This window comes from Salmo salar, chromosome ssa13 (genome assembly GCF_905237065.1).
Source record: "Salmo salar chromosome ssa13, Ssal_v3.1, whole genome shotgun sequence".
Lineage (NCBI taxonomy): Eukaryota > Metazoa > Chordata > Actinopteri > Salmoniformes > Salmonidae > Salmo > Salmo salar.
This window is the reverse complement of record NC_059454.1, coordinates 13116542-13143728: the sequence shown is the minus strand read 5'-3', so window position 1 is coordinate 13143728 and position 27187 is coordinate 13116542. Positions and strand designations below refer to the sequence as shown.

Below are 27187 nucleotides of genomic sequence, written 5' to 3'. Positions count from 1 at the left end.
TCGCAGAAGTATTTTAGGGAGCGTTTGACAGTGATGGGGGGTGGTCATTTGGTCGCAGACCCATTACGGATGCAGGCAATGAGGCAGTGATGGCTGAGATCTTGATTGAAAACAGCAGAGGTGTATTTGGAGGGCGAGTTAGTTAGGATGATATCTATGAGGGTGCCCGTGTTTACAGATTTGAGGTTGTACCTGGTAGGTTAATTGATAATTTGTGTGATATTGAGGGCATCAAGCTTAGATTGTAGGATGGCCGAGGTGTATAGCATGTCCCAGTTTCGGTCACCAAGCAGCACGAGCTCAGAAGATAGATGGGGGGCAATCAGTTCACATATGGTGTCGAGGGCACAGCTGGGGGCCGATGGTGGTCTATAGCAAGCGGCAACAGTGAGAGACTTGTTTCTGGATGGGTGAATTTTTAGAAGAAGAAGCTCGAATTGTTTGGGTACAGACTTAGATAGTAATACAGAACTCTGCAGGCTATCTTTGCAGTAGATTGCAACACCGCCCCTTTGGAAGTTCTATCTTGGCGGAAAATGTTAAAGTTAGGGATGGAGATGTCAGGGTTTTTGGTGGTTTTCCTAAGCCAGGATTCAGACACGGCTAAGACATCCGTGTTGGCAGAGTGTGCTAAAGCTGTGAGTAAAACAAACTTAGGGAGTAGGCTTCTAATGTTAACATGTATGAAACCAAGGCTTTTACGGTTGCCTAGTCAGGCTAGAGATGGTGGGGTAGCGGAGGCTGGGTCTAGTCAGGCTGTGGATGGTGGTGTAGCGGAGGCTGGGTCTAGTCAGGCTAGAGATGGTGGGGTAGCAGAGGCTGGGTCTAGTCAGGCTAGAGATGGTGGGGTAGCTGAGGCTGGGCCTAGTTATGCTATGGAGGGTGGTGTAGATGAGGCTGGGTCTAGTCAGGTTATGCTAGTGGATGAGGAGTGTATAGTGGGGAAGTGTAAGAGACTAGGTGGGAAGGAGGGTGTGAAGCGGAAAGGGAAAAAGGGTGTGGTCTAAGGCACCATTGAAACTTTGCCTGTTGCTGTGGGGGAAGCCCTGACCGGAGAGGAAGGGCAGGTGGTCAGGGTGGGAGATAGAGATGAGGAGGAAAGTGAGTCTGAGGAACAGGATGAGGAGTTATTTTTTTCAGACTCCTCTTCAATGGGCCCGGAGCTGACAGCCAGTCAAGCAGAGGGGTCTAAGTACACGTTGAGAGAACTGACAAGGTTCCTGAATGAGACCAAGGGGAAAAAAGTTAATCTTGAGGCTTTTTTTTCTGATCCGAGAAAGTTTGTAAGATCAGTACAACATGCTATGAAAAAATGAGAGGCATGGTGTCCTCTCACCCAGGAAACGGTTTAGGAAGTGGGTCACAACAGTGCGTAAGGGTCTACCTTCAGACACTGTTTAGATGTATACTTTCTTTCTGACACTGGGGTTTTTGAGCTTTGCTATTGGTCTTTTTTCTCTGCTGGCTTTTCTCCCACTTCTTATGGAGACTCTACGGGTAGGCTCGCTCAATATAAATGGCGCCAGAGATGCGGGAAAGAGGAGTGTGTTGGGTGAATATGTAAAACAAAAAAAAAGTACAGGTGTTGTTTCTGCAGGAGACACATAGTGATGTGTTGAATGAAGTCGATTGGGGGCTCTGATGGAAAGGGGCAAGTGTGTTGAGCCATGGGACAAATCTTAGTGCAGGAGTGGCAGTCCTTTTTGCACCGGGTCTGTCTGTAAAAATTTGCTCCTCAAAGGAGGTGTGTAGGGGTAGGCTGCTTGTTGTTAAAGCAGAAAATAACAACATGGGATTTGTCTTTCTAAATGTGTATGCGCCTAGTACAGGGAGAGAGAGAGGGGTTCTATTTGGGAGTCTTAGACAGGAACTCTCACAGGTAGCGCCTGAGGAGACGCTGGTGGTCGGAGGGGACTGGAACTGTACAATGGATTTTTACAAAAGACAGAAATGGGGAAGAGCTTCATTCAGTGTCAGTGGGAGTGTTAAGGGACATCATTAATCAGTTCGACCTGATGGATGTTCGGAGAACTAAACTAGGGTGAGTGCAGCCCGACTTGATCGGTTTTACATGTCTAGGAATCGGAGAAATAGGCTGTTGGGCGCTACCATTCTCCCGGTGGGGTTTTCGGATCACCACATAACCATGACTCGGCTGTCTATTTCACCAGGGCCCCGGCAGGCATCCTATTGGAAGTTCAATGTAAAGCTCTTACAAGATGCCACTTTTTGCTCGTTTCCAGACATTTTAGGAAATGTGGGGGCAGCGAAGAGAGGAGTATGAGTCTCTGAGTCAATGGTGGGATGTGGGGAAAGTTCAAATTCGGCTTTTCTATCAATAGTACACAGCTCTCTCATCCTCATAGGCTAGGAGAGTATTGGGGGAACGAGAGCGTTGTATTAGCGAGATGGAGGAAAATATGGTGGGGCAAGGCAATGTAGGCCTTCAGGCTAATTTAGCTGAGTTACGTAGGGACCTGGGTAGTTTTTTCCAGGTTAAAGCAAAGGGAGCACTTGTAAGAGCTAGGTTCTCCATGCTCAAGGAGATGTATGCTCCCAGCTCTCTCTAGCACAGAGGGATGAAATTGACATTCAAATCAAATCAAATGTATTTGTCACATACACATGGTTAGCGAAACGCTTGTGCTTCTTGTGCTTCTAGTTCCGACCATGCAGTAATATCTAACAAGTAATCTACCAATTCCACAACAACTACCTTGTACACACAAATGTAAAGGAATGAATACGAATATGTACATAAAAATATATAAATGAGTGATGGCCGAATGGCATAGGCAAGATATAGTAGATGGTATGGAGTACAGTATATACATATGAGATGAGTATTGTAGGGTATGAAAACATATAAAGCAGCATTGTTTAAGGTGGCTAGTGACAAATTACATCAGGATGGCAAGATGCAGTAGATGGTATGGCGTACAGGATATACATATGAGATGAATGTATGTAAACATTATCTAATATAAATAATATAAAGTGTCAAGTGATAAATTCATTACATCAATTTTCCCATTATTAAAGTGGCTTGAGTTGAGTCAGTATGTTGGCAGCAGCCACTCAATGTTAGTGATGGCTGTTTAACAGTCTGATGGCCTTGAGATAGAAGCTGTTTTTCAGTCTCTCGGTTCCAGCTTTGATGCACCTGTACTGTCCTCGCCTTCTGGATGTTAGCGGGTGAACAGGCAGTGGCTCGGGTGGTTGCTGTCCTTGATGATCTTTTTGGCCTTCCTGTGACATCGGGTGGTGTAGGTGTCCTGGAGGGCAGGTAGTTTGCACCCGGTGATGCGTTGTGCAGACCTCACTACCCTCTGGAGAGCCTTCCGGTTATGGGCGGAGCAGCTGCCGTACCAGGCAGTGATACAGCCCGACAGCATGCTCTCGATTGTGCATCTGTAAAAGTTTGTGAGTGTTTTTGGTGACAAGCCGAATTACTTCAGCCTCCTGAGGTTGAAGAGGCACTGCTGCGCCTTCTTCACCACGCTGTCTGTGTGGGTGGATCATTTCAGTTTGTCAGTGATGTGTACGCCGAGGAACTTAAAACTCTCCACCCTCTCCACTACTGTCCCGTCAATGTAGATAGGGGGCTGCTCCCTCTGCTGTTTCCTGAAGTCCACGATCATCTCTTTTGTTGACATTGAGTGCGAGGTTATTTTCCTGACACCACACTCCGAGGGCCCTCACCTCCTCCCTGTAGGCCGTCTCGTCGTTGTTGGTAAACAAGCCTACCACTGTAGTGTCGTCTGCAAACTTGATGATTCAGTTGGATGCGTGATTGGCCACACAGTCGTGGGTGAACAGGGAGTACAGAAGAGGGCTGAGAACACATCCTTGTGGGGACCCAGTGTTGAGGATCAGTGGGGTGGAGATGTTGTTACCTACCCTCACCACCTGGGGGCGGCCCGTCAGGAAGTCCAGGACCCAGTTGCACAGGCAGGGCGGGGTCGAGACCCAGGGTCTCGAGCTTAATGACGAGTTTGGAGGGTACTATGGTGTTAAATTATGAGCTGTAATCGATGAACAGCATTCTTACATAGGTATTCCTCTTGTCCAGATGGGTTAGGGCAGTGTGCAGTGTGATGGCGATTGCGTCGTCTGTGGACCTATTGGGTCGGTAAGCAAATTGGAGTGGGTCTAGGGTGTCACGTAGTGTGGAGGTGATACGGTCCTTGACTAGTCTCTCAAAGCACTTCATGATGACGGAAGTGAGTGCTACAGGGCGGTAGTCATTTAGCTCAGTTACCTTAGCTTTCTTGGGAACAGGAACAATGGTGGCCCTCTTGAAGCATGTGGGGACAGCAGACTGGGATAAGGTTTGAGCAGACTGGGATAAGGATTCCTCTGTTGTCCCATAAACTGGCAGAGGCCGTAACCCAGATGTCCCCCGGTTGTGTACCAGGGGTCAATGGCCTCCCAGTGGAGCTTTATAAAAAATTCTGGGGAATAATTGGACAGGACTTCTTTTGCTTGTAGCGTGAATGTGTCAGGGTAGGAGAGTTGCCGATGAGCTGCCGTCGGGCGGCTCTGACTCTCCTGCCATGTGTTAGGGTAGGAAAGTTGCCGAAGAACTGCCTTAGGGTGGCTCTGACTCTCCTGCCCAAAAAAGGGGACTTGTGTGAACTTAAGAACTGGAGGCCTGTGGCATTACTCTGTGTGGACTACAAGATATTTGCCAAGGTCCTCTCTAACAGACTGAAGTCCCACTTGGACTCGATAGTACATAAGGACCAAACATATTGTGTACCGGGACGCTCAATCACGGACAACTTGTTCTTAATTAGGGACATATTGAACTTGTCAAGCGGTTCTAATGTGAACTTTGGACTGGTCGGACCATCACTGGTTGAGGGTGGCAGTGTTGTACATGACCGTCCACGAAGGAGGACAGGGCCTGGTGGCTGCTTTCCGGCTAAAGGCGGTTCAGAGCATGGTTCAGGCACTGTTCAGGCACTGTCTGAGCCGGTAAGGGGGGGTGTTTGAGCGGCCAAAGGGGGAGGGGCTACCAATGTTTCCGCCACTGCAGGTGACGGCAGAGACTGGAGACTGGCAAAGGGGTCTGGAGGACTTGTTAGATTTTAACACTCCGAGCCTGGGGGAGTTTGAAGGGGTGGGAGGTAAAGCCATCTACAACCTCTGGGTTAAGGTTAGGAACATTAGGAGCCTAACAGGAGTGAAGGCACATCAGTGGCAGGGGGTATGTGGGGCGGAGAGTATGGTGGTTTTTAGATGGGGGGGGGGGTTTACAAACCTCCAGTACCAAAGAGGTCAGGGTTCTTCATGGAGCCCTGGCCTCTAACAGCTGGTTGGCACAGGTTGAACCGGGAATCGGGCAGGGGTGTCCTTTCTGTGTTATGAATGAAACTGTGATTCATGTGTTTTCTGTGTGCACCAGGTTAATTCCATGAATGTCTCTGTTGGAATGTCTGTGTGAGAGGTCGATGGTGGTTTTTACTGTTGGGGTGTTTATAATGGGATACATGTATTCAAATAAAGAGAAAGCCAAATGTGTTTTGTTGAATTTTCTGTTTGCTCAGGCGAAGTTAGCTATTTGTCTAACAAGGAGGAACAGGGTCAAAGGTGGAGGGATAACAGACCCTTTACTAGTGTTTAATGGGATGGTCTCTACGCGCCTTAGGGTTGAGTTTGAGTTCTATAAAATTATAAAAAGTGTGGAGATGTTTCAGGAGATATGGTGTGTTGGGGGGGCTGTCTGTATAGCTGGGGAAGATGTTTTGGATATACGGTTGTAGAAGTGGGTATTGTTTTGGGTATTGTGATGTTGGTTTGTATCATGTGGTAGATGGAAAGGTGAGTATGGTACATGTATGCAGTACATATATTTTGGTGTTTTATTTTTAAGGGGGGGGGTGACTTTTTAAAAATGAAATGGGAAAGTTTCAGTAAAGAAAGACAAAAAGTCTCCTCTCTCTCTCTCTCTCTCTCTCAGCCTCATGGATTTAGTGGCACAGCTTACTAGGGTGTGGAGAGGCCTTGTGAAAATCTGGCCCCACTTACACACCGCTAACATCTTTATTTCACTGTCATCTCACTGGAAGCCTGGGCCTCCTAATGAACACATTTAAGGTTCATGGAGCTGCCATTTTAAAGCAGCTTTCTGGAGCCTTATAATAAGAAAAGGTCAGAGAGCCTTCGGAGGGTCCAGTTGGTGTACGGTTCTTTTTATTTTAGTCGTAACTAATGTCTGGGGCCATCCGGCCCTGCAATCATAAAGCCTGGCATGCCAGCAGGAGTCTTTGCACCCCTGTGATACGTGTGGTTATAGTCAGCCTGTGAAAGGCCTGTCTTCACATTTAAGCTGCTTGACACGTGGTTTTATCAATTTGTTCTACAACACCATGGTCACTGAGACACGCTCTGACAGAACAGAACCAGGGTAGAAAGGGTAAGGAAGATAGACTCCTCTATACACACTCTCTCTCTCTCTGTCACGCCTGCTCCAGCTCCCCCTCTCTGGCACTCGAGGGTGCCAAGCGGCCCATCATTACGCACAACCGTCACCATCGTTACGTGCATCAGCCCTTTATTGGACTCACCTGGTCTCCATCACTTGTTGATTGTCTCCCCTATATCTGTCTATTCCTCAGTTTCATCGCCGTGTCAGCATTAATGTCGTTTTGTTCCCCCTGTCCAGACACTGTCTTTGTGTTGTTTCATGTCGGTTATTTATTAAATATTCACTCCCTGTACTTGCTTCTCATCTCCCAGGATCTGTTCTCTCTCTCTCTCTCTCTCTCTCTCTCTCTCTCTCTCTCTCTCTCTCTCTCTCTCTCTCTCTCATTCTCTCTCTCTCTCATTCTCTCTCATTCTCTCTCTCTCTCATTCTCTCTCTCTCTCTCATTCTCTCTCTCTCTCTCTCTCTCTCTCTCTCTCTCTCTCTCATTCTCTCTCTCTCATTCTCTCTCTCTCTCATTCTCTCTCTCTCATTCTCTCTCTCTCTCTCATTCTCTCTCTCTCTCTCATTCTCTCTCTCTCTCTCTCTCTCTCTCTCTCTCTCTCTCTCTCTCTCTCTCTCTCTCTCTCTCTCTCATTCTCTAATCATTTAGGAAGGTTACCTTCGCTTTCTTGGGCACAGGGACTATGGTGGTCTGTTTGAGACGTAGGTATTACAGACTCGGCTAGGGAGAGGTTGAAAATGTCAGTGAAGACACTTGCCAGTTGGTCCGCGGGTGCTTTGAGTACATGTCCTGGTAATCGGTCTGGCCCCGTGGCTTTGTGAATTTTGACCTGTTTAAAGATCTTGCTCACATCGGCTACAGAGAGCGTAATCACAAAGCTGCTGCTCTCATGCATGCTTCAGTGTTGCTTGCCTCGAAGCGATCATAAAAGGCATTTAGCTCGTCCGGTAGGCTTGCGTCACTGGGCAGCTCGCCACTGGGTTTCCCTTTGTAGTCCGTAATAGTTTGCAAGCCCTGTCACATTCGACGAGCTTCAGAGCCGGTGTAGTAGGATCAATTTGATCTACAACACTACAGTCACTTAGACACAATCTGACAGAACAGAACCAGGGTAGAAAGGGTAAGGAAGATAGACTCCTTTACTCTCTCTCTGTCTCTCTCTCTCTCTCTCTCGCTCGTTCTCATTCTATCTACTCCCTCTCTCTTTCGCTCTCTCTCTCTCTGACATTTGCGGGTAATTATTTTATCAGCTTGTCAATTGCAGATGACCCTTATCCCAGATGAACGTCTATAAAGCGGCCCATAGAGACCCTGTCTGCTCTCCAATGCTGTGTGTGTGTGTGTGTGTGTGTGTGTGTGTGTGTGTGTGTGTGTGTGTGTGTGTGTGTGTGTGTGTGTGTGTGTGTGTGTGTGTGTGTGTGTGTGTGTGTGTGAAGCATCCCATAGAGACCTGGGCTGCTCTATAATGATGCTTTAATAATGCCCATTTCCCAGCCAGAGGTTGGAATCTGCAGCAGGCCAGTCGTTCTTTACCACAGATGGCACAAACTGCTTGTAAAGCATTCATTGCAGGAGGACGACTGATCCATTTGGGAATGATGCTGAAAAAACTTTGAGTGCAGTTCTTAAGTTGCACTCTGCTGTCTGTGGTTAGTAGAAGTGACTTGTCGCCAGGTTGCTCTGGCTGTCAGTTAGAAGTTAGGGGAGTGAGTCAGAAGTCCATCCTGCTTTTCTAGTTGCAAAGAGAGGAAATGGTAAATCACGCTGCACATTCACCCACACAACATGATGATACGGATACATAACATACCGTAATGATCCACTATGTGTATGTAGGGCGGATAGGGGCTAGGCATGTGGCAGTTGCTGCTGTGGTTAAGGTACACGTACATGCTGGGCACTTGCACTGCAGATTAAATCCATTTAAGTGCAGATATTTTAGCTTCTGTACGCTACTTGATGGGCTAATGGATTTTGCTGACGCACATACCAGAGTGTGTATGGGGTCAGAGGGAGGACTGGGTCTTCCTGTATTAGGCAGGCGGTGTGGTTAATGGAGCCCTTCCTGTATTAGGCAGGTGATGTGTTTAATGGAGCCCTTCCTGTATTAGGCAGGTGATGTGGTTAATGGAGCCCTTCCTGTATTAGGCAGGTGATGTGGTTAATGGAGCCCTTCCTGTATTAGGCAGGTGATGTGGTTAATGGAGCCCTTCCTGTATTAGGCAGGTGGTGTGTTTAATGGAGCCCTTCCTGTATTAGGCAGGTGATGTGTTTAATGGAGCCCTTCCTGTATTAGGCAGGTGATGTGGTTAATGGAGCCCTTCCTGTATTAGGCAGGTGATGTGGTTAATGGAGCCCTTCCTGTATTAGGCAGGTGATGTGGTTAATGGAGCCCTTCCTGTATTAGGCAGGTGATGTGGTTAATGGAGCCCTTCCTGTATTAGGCAGGTGATGTGGTTAATGGAGCCCTTCCTGTATTAGGCAGGTGATGTGGTTAATGGAGCCCTTCCTGTATTAGGCAGGTGGTGTGGTTAATGGAGCCCTTCCTGTATTAGGCAGGTGATGTGGTTAATGGAGCCCTTCCTGTATTAGGCAGGTGATGTGGTTAATTTAATCCTTATTGATCCCGTGTTCCAATTCCTAATTATGTGAGTGATTCAGACTCATCACTTGAATTCAGAGCAGTGTCTTGTGGAACGGATGATGGAGGGAGAGAGAGAGGGGTGAGAGGAGAAAGAAGGAACAACAAGGGTGAAATGGTAGCCCCGACCATCTCGATGGGTTGCCGTGGTCTTAGTGTGGGTGTGAGTGCATTGTGTGCTCTCAAAGTCTGTTTGAGAATCTGTTTGTATGTGCATGCCAAGGCAGAACAGCCATGTTTGGTGTACACAAAGAGAAAACAGAGAGAGTGAGAGAGAGAAAGGGTAAGCATACAAACACAAACCTTGTCATTAATTAGAAACCAGCATGGAGACAACATGCTTTGGGTGGGAAGGGGTTAAGGGGTGCAGGGAATCATGCCCTTGTCAGTGCCAGTCTATAGATGCAGCACAAACACAGGCATTCGATGTGCCAAGCCCTCTTTACACGGCTGTGGGAAAGCATGTCCCTGCCTCTGCATCACAATACCCATCCAATATAGACGGAAGTCAGGTCTCCATCTTTGAGGGGGAGGGATAGAGAGCAGAGACTCACTAATTATACTGAAATGAACAGCTACAATGAGCAGCACAGACTGAATAGCTCTTTTTACTTCTGCATTCAAAATAGAGAGAGAAAGAAGCGTTTCTCTGAGAGAGAGAAGAAAAGTGAGGGACAGGAACATGAGTTAGTCTCCTCTCCTCTTCTCTCCTCTCCATGTCGCTCCTCTCCTTTCCTGTCCTCTTCTTTCCTCTCCTCTCCTGCCACTCCTCTCCTCTCATCACCTTTCCTATAATCTCCTCTCCCTCCACTTCTATCTTCTCCTATCCTCTCATCCCCTTTCCTATAATCTCCTCTCCTCTCCCTCCACTTCTATCTTCTCCTATACTCTCATCCCCTTTCCTATGATCTCCTATCCTCTCCTCTCCCTCCACTTATATCATCTCCTCTCATCTCCTTTCATCTAGTCTCCTTTCCTGTCCACTCCTATTGTCTCTTTTTTCTCTCCTCTCATATCCTCTCCTTTCATCTCCTCTCCTCTGGTTTCCTCTCCTTTCCCTCCACTACTCCCCTTTCCACGCTCTCCATTTCTCTCCTTTTAACTCCTATCCTCTCCTTTCCTATCCTATCCTATCTCCTTTTCCTCTCCTCTTCTCACCTTTCATATAATCTCCCCTCTCTTCCCTCTCTTCCCTCCCCTCCTCTCCTTTCCCTCCACTCCTCCCCTTTCCTCTCCCTCCATTTCTCTCCTTTCCTATCCCATCCTTTTCCTATCCTCTTCTCACCTTTCCTCTAATCTCCTCTCCTCTCCACAAGCCTGTTAGGCTCAACCTGACTTAGCCTATTGAACTTGGATTCAGGACTCTATGTCACCAATATCAAATCAACAAATTCATACACTTAGGGTGGAAGAAAGAGATATAGACTTTATTAAGACTGTAAAAGGACCTAACATCATTTCTTAGGCATTGATACAACAGATGACTCATGGTGATTTCTCATGTGGCCTTGGCCATCAACGTCTCTGTGTGTGCATCATCCTGTCATGGAACTGAAGCAGTGAAGTGGAAAAGCATGAACTAAATATAGTTGCATCCATCTCCCCGGTCCATTCCTCCTGATATCTCCACTGCTCCTGATATCTCCCTGGTCCATTCCTCCTGATATCTCCCCGGTCCATTCCTCCTGATATCTCCACTGCTCCTGATGTCTCCCTGGTCCATTCCTCCTGATATCTCCCCGGTCCATTCCTCCTGATATCTCCACTGCTCCTGATATCTCCCCGGTCCATTCCTCCTGATAGCTCCCCGGTCCATTCCTCCTGATATCTCCCCGGTCCATTCCTCCTGATATCTCCCCGGTCCACTCCTCCTGATATCTCCCCGGTCCATTCCTCCTGATATCTCCCCGGTCCATTCCTCCTGATATCTCCCCGGTCCACTCCCCCTGATATCTCCCCGGTCCACTCCTCCTGATATCTCCCCGGTCCACTCCTCCTGATATCTCCCCGGTCCACTCCCCTGATATCTCCCCGGTCCACTCCTCCTGATATCTCCCCGGTCCACTCCTCCTGATATCTCCCCGGTCCACTCCTCCTGATATCACCCCGGTCCACTCCTCCTGATATCTCCCCGGTCCACTCCTCCTGATATCTCCCCGGTCCATTCCTCCTGATATCTCCCCGGTCCACTCCTCCTGATATCTCCCCGGTCCATTCCTCCTGATATTTCCCCGGTCCACTCCTCCTGATATCTCCCCGGTCCACTCCTCCTGATATCTCCACTGCTCCTGATATCTCCCCGGTCCACTCCTCACTGAAGCATTGATTCTAGCCATTGTGTCCTATCTACCCACTGACTCCACATTCCTCATGGGTGTCTGATGATCACACTAACTGTATGATGTAAGGGGGTTGGTACTGCTGCCCCCAGCCCTCTACCCTAAGGTCTTACCCGGCAGGATTGTTAGATACATTTACAATAGGCTATATCTGTTTAAATGTTGGAAGGTCATAGGTTAATGGAAAGTCAAATGTAGACTAATGTGGATTAACGTAGGTAATGTAGGCTAATGTGGATTAACGTCGGTCATGTAGGGTAATGTGGATTAACCTAGGTAATGTAGGCGAATGTGGATTAATGTAGATAATGTAGGCTAATGTGGATTACCATAGGTAATGTAGGTAGCTGTGGATTAACGTAGGTAATGTAGGCTAATGTGGAGTATTGTAGGTATTGTAGGCTAATGTGGATTAACATAGGTAATGTAGGCTAATGTGGATTAACGTAGGTATTGTAGGATAATGTGGATTAATGTAGGTAATGTAGACTAATGTGGATTAACGTAGGTAATGTAATGAAGCTGTGGATTAACATAGGTAATGTAGGCTAATGTGGATTAATGTAGGTATTGTAGGCTAGTGTGGAGTATTGTAGGTATTGTAGGCTAATGTGGATTAACATAGGTAATGTAGGCTAATGTGGATTAACGTAGGTAATGTAGGTAGCTGTGGATTAATATAGGTAATGTAGGCTAATGTGGATTAATGTAGGTATTGTAGGCTAATGTTGATTAACGTAGATAATGTAGGCTAATGTGATTAATGTAGATAATGTAAGTAGCTGTGGATTAACGTAGGTAATGTAGGCTAATGTGGATTAATGTAGGTAATGTAAGTAGCTGTGGATTAACGTAAGTAATGTAGGTTAATGTGGATTAACGTAGGTAATGTAGGCTAATGTGGATTAATGTAGGTAATGTAGGCTAATGTGGATTAATGTAGGTATTGTAGGCTAATGTGGATTAATAAAGGTATTGTAGGCTAATGTGGATTAACCTAGGTAATGTATTGTCGTGTCTTTGGCTATGCCGGATTAAGTGATATGACATGCTATTCTATAAAATCCTTTCTCTGTAATTAATATTACCTGATTAAGCTAATCATGTAAATGTAATTAACTAGAAAGTCGGGGCACCACGGAAGAACGTTTATAGAGCCGTAATCTTCCGAATAAACTCTTAAAATACTTAGTAATATTTTACATCGATAGCCGTCATCTTAATCATTTTATTTTCAGTCTCATAATGAAAGTTGTAAATTCTTGGTTATCTTCACGAACCCTGGCTAACAAGTTGAATCAGCAATACAAAATTGGGTTTAATTATTTATTTACTAAATACCTAAACTAATCACACAGAATTACATATACACAGAATACAAATGATGTCATACAGAAAACGTCCCTGGTGGACAGAGCCGACATTTGTTACACAAAGGAAGGGGGTTGGCTTAAATGAAAGAGCGGGAAGACTTAGGTACAAAGAAACAGCAGCTATGCTATCGTAAATACATTATCTTATGCATTCTAAATTACCGCCCATTTGGAAAAGGAAAATGCAGTAAATATTTACTCTGAGCTGCGCTTCGGTAGATTGGTCGTAGATGCTGGTCGGGTTGGCCAACAGATCTTCCTGTCCTCGGAAGAATGTCAATGGTGGTAAAGTGGATACATGGTGGTATCTTCGTCTGTGGTTGTTAGACTGGATCCGTCGTCTGTCCTTTCCTAGCCCGCGTCTACAGCGGCCGCTGCTAACTCAACGGCTAGGAAGTATCACTTCTGTAGTGAATAAGCTCAAAGTTCATACCATTCGCCACCAAAGCTCACGCCGAGGTTGGCTTAGTTCTGTACTTGACATGTGTGTCCTTTTAACGTAGAGGCTGCAGACCTCACGTACTGGAACACATGATTGTCTTTTCGTCAAAGGCTTATATAGTGGAGAGGGGGAAGGATGTGTTTCATCGTTTATAACCCCTGTCTCTTCACAGGGGCGGGCCACTGATCAAGCAGGGCACTTTCCTTATGAAAACCCAATTCTCTCATTTGGAAGCTAAAATTACATTTAATCTCCTAACAAACAATTTCAATATCAAACATTTCAATTGCATAACAATTCCATGTGACTCTGATAACTAGAGGGTGTATACTTTCCCAGGTACAGTTTATGTCGTCCTGTCATCAGTCATAATGTCTCAGATGACAACCGAACTGACATCCATACTCATTACGTTCCAAAGCATATTTCCAACTGGTTCTATTACCAAAATATGGTTCCTTTTCCCCATTTGTTTGATGTTCCCAGACTCTCTATATTTAACAAAGGCTATTCAACAGTCCTTCAGTAGGGTCAGAAAGAGAGGGGAAGGGAGAAAGGTATTTATGGGGGGGTCATAAACCTTACCCACAGGCCAACGTCATGACAGTATGCTAATGTGGATTAATGTAGGTAATGTAGGTAGCTGTGGATTAACGTAGGTAATGTAAGTAGCTGTGGATTAACGTAGGCTAATGTGGATTAACGTAGGTATTGTAGGCTAATGTGGATTAACGTAGGTAATGTAGGCTAATGTGGATTAACGTAGGTAATGTAGGCTAATGTGGATTACGTAGGTAATGTAGGCTAATGTGCATTAACGTAGGTATTGTAGACTAATGTGGATTAACGTAGGTATTGTAGGCTAATGGTAGCTGTGGATTAACGTAACTAATGTAGGTAGCTCTGTGTACTGAAGGTACAACCATCAGTATCAACCATGGAATCTGCATATTTTAGTTTATAGTAAACAACAGCAGCTTGACGTCTGATATGAAAGTGCATGTCCTGGCGTTTAATCTCTTAAACTTTATTGAAAATGAAAGGGATTTTGGTTGCCATTATGTAATAGGCCCTAGACCTAGAATTAGGGAAGAATTAATGTAAGGGATAAGCAATTAGATCAGATATCACTGATGAAACCTGCCCTGGTTCAGTGGTTTATTGATCAGATGTCACTGGTGAAACCTGCCCTGGTTCAGTGGTTCATTGATCAGATGTCACTGATGAAACCTGCCCTGGTTCAGTGGTTCATTGATCAGATGTCACTGATGAAACCTGCCCTGGTTCAGTGGTTCACTGATCAGATGTCACTGATGAAACCTGCCCTGGTTCAGTGGTTCACTGATCAGATGTCACTGATGAAACCTGCCCTGGTTCAGTGGTTCACTGATCAGATGTCACTGATGAAACCTGCCCTGGTTCAGTGGTTCATTGATCAGATGTCACTGATGAAACCTGCCCTGGTTCAGTGGTTCACTGATCAGATGTCACTGGTGAAACCTGCCCTGGTTCAGTGGTTCATTGATAAGATGTCACTGATGAAACCTGCCCTGGTTCAGTGGTTCACTGATCAGATGTCACTGATGAAACCTGCCCTGGTTCAGTGGTTCATTGATCAGATGTCACTGATGAAACCTGCCCTGGTTCAGTGGTTCATTGATCAGATGTCACTGATGAAACCTGCCCTGGTTCAGTGGTTCATTGATCAGATGTCACTGATGAAACCTGCCCTGGTTCAGTGGTTCATTGATCAGATGTCACTGATGAAACCTGCCCTGGTTCAGTGGTTCATTGATCAGATGTCACTGATGAAACCTGCCCTGGTTCAGTGGTTCATTGATCAGATGTCACTGATAAAACCTGACCTGGTTCAGTGGTTCATTGATCAGATGTCACTGATGAAACCTGCCCTGGTTCAGTGGTTCATTGATCAGATGTCACTGATGAAACCTGCCCTGGTTCAGTGGTTCACTGATCAGATGTCACTGATGAAACCTGCCCTGGTTCAGTGGTTCATTGATCAGATGTCACTGATGAAACCTGCCCTGGTTCAGTGGTTCATTGATCAGATGTCGCTGATGAAACCTGCCCTGGTTCAGTGTTTCATTGATCAGATGTCCCTGATGAAACCTGCCCTGGTTCAGTGGTTTATTGATCAGATGTCACTGATAAAACCTGCCCTGGTACAGTGGTTCATTGATCAGATGTCACTGATGAAACCTGCCCTGGTTTAGTGGTTCATTGACAAATCAAATGGTATTTGTCACATGCGCTGAATACACCAGGTGTAGACCTTACAGTGAAATGCTTATTTACAAGCCCTTAACCAACAATGCTTTAAGAAGTCAAGAAAAAAAAGTGTTAAGTAAAAAATAAAAGTAACAAATAATTAAACAGCCGCAGTAAATAACAATAATGAGGCTATATACAGGGGGTACCGGTACAGAGTCAATATGCGGGGGCACCGGTTAGTCAAGGTAATATGTACATGTAGGTAGAGGTAAAGTGACTATGCAAAGATTATAAACGGAGAGTAGCACCAGAGCAGAAGAGGGGTCTGGGTAGCCCTTTGATTAGATGTTCTGGAGTCTTATGGCATGGGGGTAGAAGATGTTAAGGAGCCTTTTGGACCTCGACTTGGTGCTCCGGTACCGCTTGCTGTGCGGTAGCAGTAGGGTGGCTGGAGACTTTGACAATTTTTAGGGCCTTCCTCTGACACCGCCTGATATAGAGGTTCCTGGATAGCAATAAGCTTGGCCCCAGTGATGTACTGGACTGTATGGGTTCTAGTCAAACCATAGGGCTGAAGATCCGCTTAATATTGACAATTAAGCAATGTTCCCGCGGAGGCGGAGACTGCATTCACAGTAAATTCTGCATGTCGGCTCAATCGGAAATTACCTTTTAAAGGCCCAGTGCAGTCAAAAATGTGATTTCCTATGTTTTATATACACTCAGTGGCAAGTTTATTTGGTACACCCATCTGGTACCGGGTATGACACCCTTTTGCCTACAGAACAGCCTGAACTCTTCGGGGCATGGAAACATTGCTCAATTGGTTGCTCACTGGAGCCGCTTCTTCTGGTTTTTATTTGATTGGAGTGGAACCCTGTGTGGTCGTCTGCTGCAGTAGCCCATCCGTGACAGGAACCAAAGAGTTGTGAGTTCCGGGTTTACCGTTCTGCACACCACTGTTGTACTGTGACGTTGCCTGTTTGTGCTTACATGTTATCCATTGTTGCGGCTGGGTATTTGCTTCTAATATTTGTAATGCCAGGGTATATCATGTTTCCCCAAAATAGATTTTAATTAAAGCTGGGTAAAGGCTGGACTTTTTCAAAGTACCAGTGCATGTTATCATCTGGCAGCTATGTTGATAGTGTCTCTGCCTTGTTCTTCATCTGAGCAGTAGTAATGTGCTCCACAACTGGGCTATACACACCTTCTTGGGTGTCCAGTGAAACTGGCACAACACCAGCCACTACTGTTGCCACTGGAACAAAAGCATTTGCATTCCTTTGCCCTGTTCTGATACCAATGTGATTCCACTCGGTTTCCCAACCACCTCCCGTCTCCTCATGAGCTCCTCCTGGTAGGCAGCTGGTCTCTTGGTGCCTAAAGAGGTAAAGGAGATATGGTTAGAGTCGTGTATGGATGGGTGGGGGGAGGGTACTCCATCTTTGTCACACTGACACTTCTGCCAACCCCGTGCATGCTGTGGGAGCCAGGTGCAGCTCGAGGCAGAGCAGGCAGGGAGGAGAGGGAGGCGGGGAGGAGAGGGAGGAGAGGAGGAAAGGGAGGCAGGGAGGGAAGGGGGTCTGATCCACAGTCAGTCCCTCCTAAGACAGAGAGGATCAGTCTGTCTTATACACAGATAGAGAGAAGAATATCCTGAAATAGCCCTCTCTCTTGTTCTTTCTTATTTTCTCATATTATTTTGTACTTGTAAAAATGTTGAATCAAGAACAGACTCAGGAAAGCACAGGGACATAATGTGTTGTAGGAGTGGCAGTGAAGTTATATGGCCTGCTGTCAACAGGTTCTGTACTACAAGAGTCGTTTCCATAACATGAAGATCTTTCTTGTGTATTTTCCAGACAGCTGTTTTTTGTGATTCCAGATCCTCGCAGTTTGGGAATGGCTGCAGAGTTAAACGGTTCTCACTCTCTGGTTTCTGTCTCTTTGCATTCTCTCTCCCCATTCCCTCCCTCTCCCTTGCCCTGTGTCTCTCTCCATTCCCTCCCTCTATCTCTGGTGAAATAACAGACTGGAATTATCCAATTCATGACAGTGCAGCTCCCTAGAGGAGCAGCGTGGTATGATTGTGTTTCATGAAGGACAGTGAGGTTCGTCTGGAGGGGAGGAGAGTGAGGTTTGTCTGGAGGACAGTGAGGTTTGTCTGGAGGAGAGTGAGGTTTGTCTGGAGGAGAGTGCGGTTTGTCTGGAGGACAGTGAGATTTGTCTGGGTGAGGTTTGTCTGGAGGAGAGTGAGGTTTGTCTGGAGGAGAGTGAGGTTTGTCTGGAGGACGGTGAGGTTTGTCTGGAGGACGGTGAGGTTTGTCTGGAGGACGGTGAGGTTTGTCTGGAGGACGGTGGGGTTTGTCTGGAGGACGGTGGGGTTTGTCTGGAGGAGAGTGGGGTTTGTCTGGAGGAGAGTGGGGTTTGTCTGGAGGAGAGTGAGGTTTGTCTGGAGGAGAGTGAGTTTGTCTGGATGACAGTGAGGTTTGTCTGGATGACAGTGAGGTTTGTCTGGATGACAGTGAGGTTTGTCTGGAGGACAGTGAGGTTTGTCTGGGCCTCTTTGATACCAGGCCAGAGGATGACATGTAAAAATATGTTTCCCATGCCATTGAAGCCCCTTAAAATGATATTGACGAACACCCAAATTGAGACTCTGCATGCGAAATTCTGTGAAAACATGCTTAGTGTGCAACGTAAAACCCCAAACAATGCAGATCAGAATGAGGACTATACACACTAGTTATCACAATACAGAAAAGAGCTGCTAAATTCTACAACCACCTAAAAATAAAGCCCTCACCTACAGAAGAGTCCCCTTGGCCAACTGGCCCTGGGGTTCTGTTCACAAACAGACCCTACAGAGCCTTATGTGTGAGTGTGTGAGTGTGTGAGTGTGTGTGTGTGTGAGTGTGTGAGTGTGTGTGTGTGTGTGAGAGAGTGTGTGAGAGAGAGAGAGAGAGAGAGAGAGAGAGAGAGAGAGAGAGAGAGAGAGAGAGAGAGATCCAGTCTATATTTACTGAGCCATGGGAGACTGCAGTCACATCTTCCCTCGCTACCCCCTCCTTTCAAATAGGAGTTGTTCTCAGCACTTTTATTTCCATGACTGATCAAAACTCATTTTCTCAAGGCTCTCTCTTGTCCCTCTGCAGCAGACATATGGTGAGCAATATATTTGGAAAATCGGATCGCAATAAAATCACAGTATCGAATTGCAATACATATAGAATTGTGAGAGTCGCAATACATATCATATCGGCACCTAAGTATTGTGATAATATTGTATTGTGAGTTCCCTGGCAGTTTCCAGCTTTAAAGGGATACTTCAGGATGTTGGCAACGAGGCCCTTTATCTACATCCCCAGAGTCAGATGAACTCCTTTATCTACATCCCCAGAGTCAGATGAACTCCTTTATCTACATCCCCAGAGTCAGATGAACTCCTTTATCTACATCCCCAGAGTCAGATGAACACCTTTATCTACATCCCCAGAGTCAGATGAACACCTTTATCTACATCCCCAGAGTCAGATGAACTCCTTTATCTACATCCCCAGAGTCAGATGAACACCTTTATCTACATCCCCAGAGTCAGATGAACTCCTTTATCTACATCCCCAGAGTCAGATGAACTCCTTTATCTACATCCCCAGAGTCAGATGAACTCCTTTATCTACATCCCCAGAGTCAGATGAACACCTTTATCTACATCCCCAGAGTCAGATGAACTCCTTTATCTACTTCCCCAGAGTCAGATGAACTCCTTTATCTACATCCCCAGAGTCAGATGAACTCCTTTATCTACATCCCCAGAGTCAGATGAACACCTTTATCTACATCCCCAGAGTCAGATGAACACCTTTATCTACATCCCCAGAGTCAGATGAACTCCTTTATCTACATCCCCAGAGTCAGATGAACTCCTTTATCTACATCCCCAGAGTCAGATGAACCTCTGGTTGTAGTTTGAAGGGAGTTGCTAACTAGCGTTAGCACAATTGCTAACTAGCGTGAACGCAATGACTGGAAGCCTATTATAACTCCTAGCATGCTAGTAGATACCATAGATTGAGTCATTGTTAACTTTGACTCGCGAAACTACCTCTAACTTCCTTCATACTGGATGCAGAGACATAAAACTGGTACCCACGAATTCATCTGACTCTGAGGAAGTAGATAAAAGGCTTCCTTGCCAAAAGGCCTAAGTATCCCATTATTAATATAGAGTAGGTTTCTGGCAAAGACTCACACATCCATCAATGTTGACCCTGAAATACAAATGTATTTAGTCTTAAAACCTCTTTTTCAAAAAGTCAAGTAGGCACACACACACACACACACACACACACACACACAGTCACACACACACAGTCACACACTCAAATGAATAAAATGTGAAAAGAAACAGAAAAGACTGGTCAGGCTGTGGTGCGTTCAACCACAATGACTTCTCTATAAATGATTCTAAAAAGGAAATATGGTTATTATAGATATGGAACATTTATTATGGGGAATTCCAATACTGACCCTTATCTTTCATGCTAACTGAGAAAGAGGACAAGTACTGCCTCTGCTTGCATATTGACATAATAACAAAAGCAGCAAGCACGTAGCAAAATGAATGAGAATGCACCATGTTATACTTGGAAGAGACTGACGGCTGGCAGTAACTATGAGATTAATGGAAGCTACAATACTGGGACCGACAGAGACTGAGCATCAGTCAACCTACATCTGCCCCACCTACTGCAGTTAGTGTGTAGCCATGGGGATGTGTGAAACCTACTGCACTCAGTGTGTAGCCATGGGGATGTGTGAAACCTACTGCACTCAGTGTGTAGCCATGGGGATGTGTGAAACCTACTGCACTCAGTGTGTAGCCATGGGGATGTGTGAAACCTACTGCACTCAGTGTTTAGCCATGGGGATGTGTGAAACCTACTGCACTCAGTGTGTAGCCATGGGGATGTGTGAAACCTACTGCACTCAGTGTGTAGCCATGGGGATGTGTGAAACCTACTGCACTTAGTGTGTAGCCATGGGGATGTGTGAAACCTACTGCACTTAGTGTGTAGCCATGGGGATGTGTGAAACCTACTGCACTTAGTGTGTAGCCATGGGGATGTGTGAAACCTACTGCTCACCCCGAAGTGTCCCCACTTGCGCCACCGAACACACACACACACACACACACACCACTGGAGGTTCATGGCACCTTAATTGGGGAGGACGGGCTCGTGCTAATGGCTGGAGGAGAATCAGTGGAATGATATCAAATACATCAAACACACTCCAGGTGTTTGACACCATTCCATGTACTCCATTCCAGCCATTATTTTGAGCCGTCCTCCCCTCAGCAGCCTCCACTGTCACACACATACACACACACACACACACACAAAACACACACACACAGGCTATGAATCACAGAAGACAAATATTGGCGAGTGACAGGGGCAGCGGAAACAAACCTCTGGATGGGAATGTGTCCAGACAGAGAGAAAGGTTAGCAACAAAACCCTGCCTCGCCAGCCAGCCAGACATCACCCTCTGGTACGTGTTAGAATAAGACGCCACGCTACCACTGATTAAAATACCCCGGGAGAGAGTGAGACATACTTAAAACCTCTTGGGGCTAGGTGGGACGCTAGCGTGCCACCTGTGGTGCACTCCATCAACAGCAGGTGCATTTCAAGAGCGGCAAATTTGAATCCAAATAAATGTCAAAATTCAAATTTTTCAAAAATACAACTATGTTACACCATTTGAAAGATAAACATCTCCTTAATCTAACCACGTTTTACGATTTCAAAAAGGTTTTACGGCGAAAGCATAAATTTAGAGTATGTTAGGACAGTACATTTACAAGAGTTGTGTGTAATGTTTTGTCAAGTCAAAGACAGGGTCACCAAAACCATAAAACCAGCTAAAATGATACACTAACCTTTTACAATCTCCATCAGATGACACTCCTAGGACATTATGTTAGACAATGCATGCATTTTTAGTTCTATCAAGTTCATATTTATATACAAAAACAGCGTTTTACTATGGCATTGATGTTGAGGAAATCGTTTCCCTCCAATAACCGGCAGTCAAGTCAGCGTCAGAAATTAAATAATTAAAATTAGAAAACATTGGTAAAATATTATATTGTCATTTAAAGAATTATAGATTTACATCTTTTGAACGCAATCAACTTGCCAGATTTAAAAATAACCTTACTGGGAAATCACACTTTGCAATAATCTGAGCACTGTACCCAGAAAAATACGCGTTGCGATACAGACTAGACGTCATGTTGGGGAGATCTAAAATCGAAAATACTATGTAAATAATCCATTACCTTTGATTCTCTTCATCAGATGTCACTTCCAGGTATCACAGGTCCATAACGAATGTAGTTTTGTTCAAAAAAAGCTCATCATTTATGTCCAAAAATCTCCGTCTCGTTAGCACATGATGTAAGCCAGCCGGACTTCTCGTCATGAACGAGGGGAAAAAATATATTTCCGTTCGTTCAAACATGTCAAACGTTGTATAGCATAAATCATTAGGGCCTTTTTAACCAGAACATGAATAATATTCAAGGTGGACGAATGCATAGCCTTTTATAACGTATTGGAACGAGGGTACCCAACATGAAGTAGCGCCAGGTGTCTAATGGGACATCACCGTTCCATGGCTCTTGTTCGGTCAGATCTCCCTCCAGAAGACTCAAAACACTTTGTAAAGGCTGGTGACATCTAGTGGAAGCAATAGGAAGTGCCAAAATATTCCTAAACCCCTGTGTTTTTCAATGGGAGAGGTTTAAAGTCAATACAACACATCAGGTATCCACTTCCTGTCAGAAAATGTCTCAGGGTTTTGCCTGCCAAATGAGTTCTGTTATACTCACAGACACCATTCAAACAGTTTTGGAAACTTTAGAGTGTTTTCTATCCATATATAATAAGTATATGCATATTCTAGTTACTGGGTAGGATTAGTAACCAGATTAAATCGGGTACATTTTTTTTATCCAGACGTGCAAATGCTGCCCCCTAGACCCAACAGGTTAACATTTCAGTGATAAGAATGTCCCTCTACTCTTCTAAATAAAACAGCAGAAAAGCATTGATTTAACTGGACCGTTGGAGATGCGTACTAGAGCCTACTGCTACTACAGCTGGAAGGAGTGTTTGATGAGCCAACATACTGGATAGACAGACACCAATCACTGTCCTCAATGGCCATTAAATAATAGATAGATTGAACACATTTAAAATACCAATACCTGTACATATCTGAAAGGAATTTCCACTGGCATTGCTTAATTAACTCTACAAGGAGTACAGATGATATCAATATCAGAAAGGTAGCTAGAACTGCAAGAGGATGAGGAAAGATGAAAAGAGTTTGACTTGGTACCTGGGACTGTAAAGTTTAACTAGAGAACGAGTAGCCCAGAGCCTTCCATGTTTCATTTATTTTCATTCCCCAAAGTCATCCATGAAAAACTGGTCTGAAATATTTATGCTGCACTGAGGTTGTAAAAATGAAATACTTTGAAAGGATAGGCTATCAATAACTATGGCACAAACACCCCCAAAATACAGCGCCACGGTGCATACAACTTGATGACGTACAACAGCTTTACAAATAGCGTGAACTAGGCTCAAAGTTGAGTACACTATCTACTCACATACACTATATGCAGGCCTATGCTGCAGTCTGATGGTCACAGTCACAACGTCTGTATAGCCGAACCCACAGGGAGATCCAACCAGCTTCTCACCCCTACGATGCTGCTGCTCCTCACCTACCCAACCTTGATGGATTGTAGATGGAAACAGTGGTGGAAAAAGTACCCTATTGTCTTACTTGAGTAAAAAGAAAGATAACTTAATAGAAAATGACTTTACCCTTGTGTAGTCTTAACATTCTGTAGAGTCCCCTTGTCCTAAGGGTTAAAAACGACCCACCTTCATAAAACCCTAAAATAAAGCAGCTTAATTGAATTTTAAACCCCAAATCTATTTTGCATGACAAAACAACCTGTCATTCATCACAAACTTTGTGAATATCTGGGTTTTCCCTCTTCACAATGCAGAAAGACTACATTTAATCAGTGGACACCACTAATTTTTATTACAACACACCTGTCATAATTGTTTTCTTTACTAAATTAGAGGTTTATTGTTATTATTGCTAAAGGTACTGCATAGGTGTAAAAAAATCTTTTTGCATGAGATAGCACTTGAATAGCCTAAGAAAGTAGCAGAAATGTTCAGAAAGTCGTTTTGAATGCATTTTATTGAAGGGAAACAATAAGTCTTGAACCTTTTTGGCAACATAATGATATATTCTGACATACTGTACAATGAGGAATTAACTACAAAATACTAGTCTTCTCACATTTTTTGATCCATTGCCCCCACCCACAAGGTTTATAAACAACAACAATGAATAAGAATAAAAAAAGATCATTGATACAAAACAAAAATGTGAAGAACATAAATCAATCAACTCTAAATAACACATGTAGGACAGTACGCAAGTGTGTGTTCATGGACTTTGCAGATGTATTTCTCACATGTGCAGCACATAGTATTTGTTTTACAGTCCTTCTTTCGGGGGAAGAATTGGCATCTCCTCCTCTTGCCTGCCCCAGCTGCAGCCTCAGGTGGATCAGGACAAGATTCAGCCCTCTGAACCGCTTTCACAAGCGCTGCAGAGGCTGCTGTGCGGGGGAGCCCCTTCTTTAAATGTGTGGGGTTACAAGTGCCTTTCCCAGCTGCTCTAGGAACACCCTCCTCTTGTACTGCTTATCAGGCATCCAGGTAGGGTTAATCTTGTACCATATCATGAAGACATTGTATGAGGACACATCAATGATGTTACGGAAGATGACCAGGGGCTAGCGGGCAGTCATCCTCCTGCAGCTGTAAGTTCCAATCACCTTGTCCAGGTTGTCCACGCCTCCTTTGTTGTGGTTGTAGTCCAGGTGTAGTTCTTGTTCCTCGTTGGGAGGTAAGAAACTAAAGTAGTGATGGGGGTGAAGGCAAACTTTGATGAGAAGGCCTCTCTCCCCCTTGTTGTGAGGAGTGCAGGGGGGAGGTCAGGCTTTTTTTTCTAACTGTGCCAACCATGGTGATCTTCCTCTTCAGGAGCTGCTGGCTGAGTTAATAAGAGGTGAAGAAATTGTCACATGTGACATTGTGCCCACTCAGTCCATCTGTCACATCAAGCACAACCTGCATCCCCTGGTTCTTCTCCGGGCCTCCACTGGTTGGCTTCCCTGTGTAGACTTGCATCTTCCAAGCGTAGCTGGAAGTATGATATCACACTACTGCTGGCTTGCTGGGCATATACTGCCGGAAAGGACAGCAACCCTTTGACAAAAGAGATTACTATCAGTAACTAGTAATATGATATTACAGCAATACATAATATATTGAACAGTGCAAATCACTTGCATTACAGATATGAAAATACAAATGTACCTCTGAATGGAACTAGTTGCTCCTCCACTGCTATTACAGGCCCAGGTTTGTAAAGGTATGGCAGACGCTCCATCCACTTCTCTCAGACCTCTCTTATGGCCGCCAGTTTGTCTCTCACACGTCTTGCAGGTCTTGACTCCCGGTTATCAAATCGTAGCATTGTTGAGAAGGTGTGAAAGACTTTCAGTGGCACGGAAAATCGCCCTGCCACTCCCTGCATCCCAGAGACTACATGTAGCGTCGCCTCGGGACCTATACACACCCGTTATTAAGATTAGCTGCTCTATGTAGGCACGCAGGTCAATCTCATCTATCCTTTTCCAGTCATCTCCATATTTACAGAAACCCTCCAAATTTGTCATCTCTAGGATGATTATTTTAATGGCTGGTGTGATGAACATGTAGAATGTTGAGGCGATGTCCTGGGCATGGGCAACGGCATGTCTTGTGGGCCCTGGGGTCATCCTTATGACATTTTGTGCTGCCATCCTGCCCTGGTTGTCATATGGTGACAAGGACCATGTTATTGTGATGTCATTTGACAAAAATGTATCTTTTTCAGCTTGGGGGATTTCTTCTTCATCTGAGGATGATGCATCGTGCTCTGGGTCATATTCTTCCCATATTCTTCTTCAGATACCTCCTCCTCTTCTAAATCATTGTTCTCTTGTTCCTCCTGGACATTGAAAAAATTTGATATACAACCTGTTGGGCACTGAAACATGCAATCATGGCTTCAGCAAAGAGAGAAGTGGGGGGACTGTCATCTGCAGCACCTTTATAGCCTCAGAATGCATTCGGCATTAGTAAACAATGCTTTCAATAAATGTTTATTTTGCCTGAAATGAAATGTTGTTTATCTTGTCTGAATTTTTTTATATTTTGTCTGTGAACTTGAGACATGTGTGGAGTCGTGGGGAGAGATGCAGCACAAGAAAATTTTAGTTTTGTCTGAGTTCAATCAGTAGCAGACATAATCTCAATTTCTCATTTGTGTGTGTGTGTGTGTGTGTGTGTGTGTGTGTGTGTGTGTGTGTGTGTGTGTGTGTGTGTGTGTGTGTGTAAATTGTTTTATAACTGCCGGGTCAAAAATGACCCTAAGACAATCTTTGTACCCTGGTGGTTTACAGCTTTCATGGAAATATGAACAAAGGCGATATTTCACGTTTTGTAATGTTGAGGTCACTCTAGGAAAAGTCATCAAATTTCAAGTTGAAAAAAATATCACTTAGGGGGTTTTCTCTGCTGTTAAACATAGTGGCGGGTCATTGTTTTACCCTTAAGAGAACACAAGGGTTAAGTAAAAGTGAAAGTCACCCAGTAAAATACTACTTGAGTAAAAGTCTAAAAGTATTTGTTTTTATAGTATATACTTAAATATCTAAAGTAAAAGTATAAATCATTTCAAATTCCCTATGTTAAGCAAACCAGATGGCACAATTTTCATTTTTTATTTATTTACGGATAGCCAGGGGCACACTCCAACACTCAGACATCATTTTAAGTATTTTTACTTAAGTTCTTTACACCACTGGATGGAAACCATGTAAGTAAGGATGTTAAAAGATAGTCTATATGGAGGAATATTACACATGTTGAGGAAATGTGTGAATTGCCATCTTTCACATGCCTACTGGAAATAAAAATACAATTTAAAAAAGACGGTTGATTTGGGTTTACTCAGGCTGAATGGCACACGTGCTTCCCTCGCTGAATTACCTTCTGCTCAGCGGGGTGAATTAGCAGTTCATATGGCGGGCTAATTATCTAAATCTCCTTGACTGCTGTTCATCCGTACTTACAGTGTATTGTATGATGTAAACTCCCACCTGTAAAGCACACAATGTTAATTAATTTCAACACCGACAGAAGGTAATTTTACGCACGACAATATTGGATGTAAAACTGCATTAGAAAAAATATCAATAGTTGATGTAATCCTCTGTTGAAGGGTCATTGACTATAAGGTTAGAGGACTGCAATATCGTTAGTGGTTTTAGTCTATAATTTAATTGTGTGCTTATGATAAACCCCAATGACAAAACTGTAGTCAGTACTCCTTATGAGACCAATAATATATAATTATTAATTCACAGGTTGAGTGAGAACAGGCCACAAGGTCAGATGATGTTTGGCAACTTGAATTATTAATTATTAATTATTTGAACAACAAAACAACGCATCACTTTTTTCATGGCTCACCCTGCTGAGAAAGCTCACGTCAATCAATGAGCA

At 44.6% G+C, this 27187-nt stretch overlaps 1 protein-coding gene across 1 annotated transcript in view; it reads right to left on the bottom strand.

Annotated features, from left to right (window-relative positions):
• Positions 1 to 27187, bottom strand: part of LOC123726192 (guanine nucleotide-binding protein subunit gamma 4-like) — a gene marked incomplete at both ends in the record, with an annotated part of 154536 nt that overhangs the window by 58473 nt on the left and 68876 nt on the right. The window lies entirely within an intron of this gene.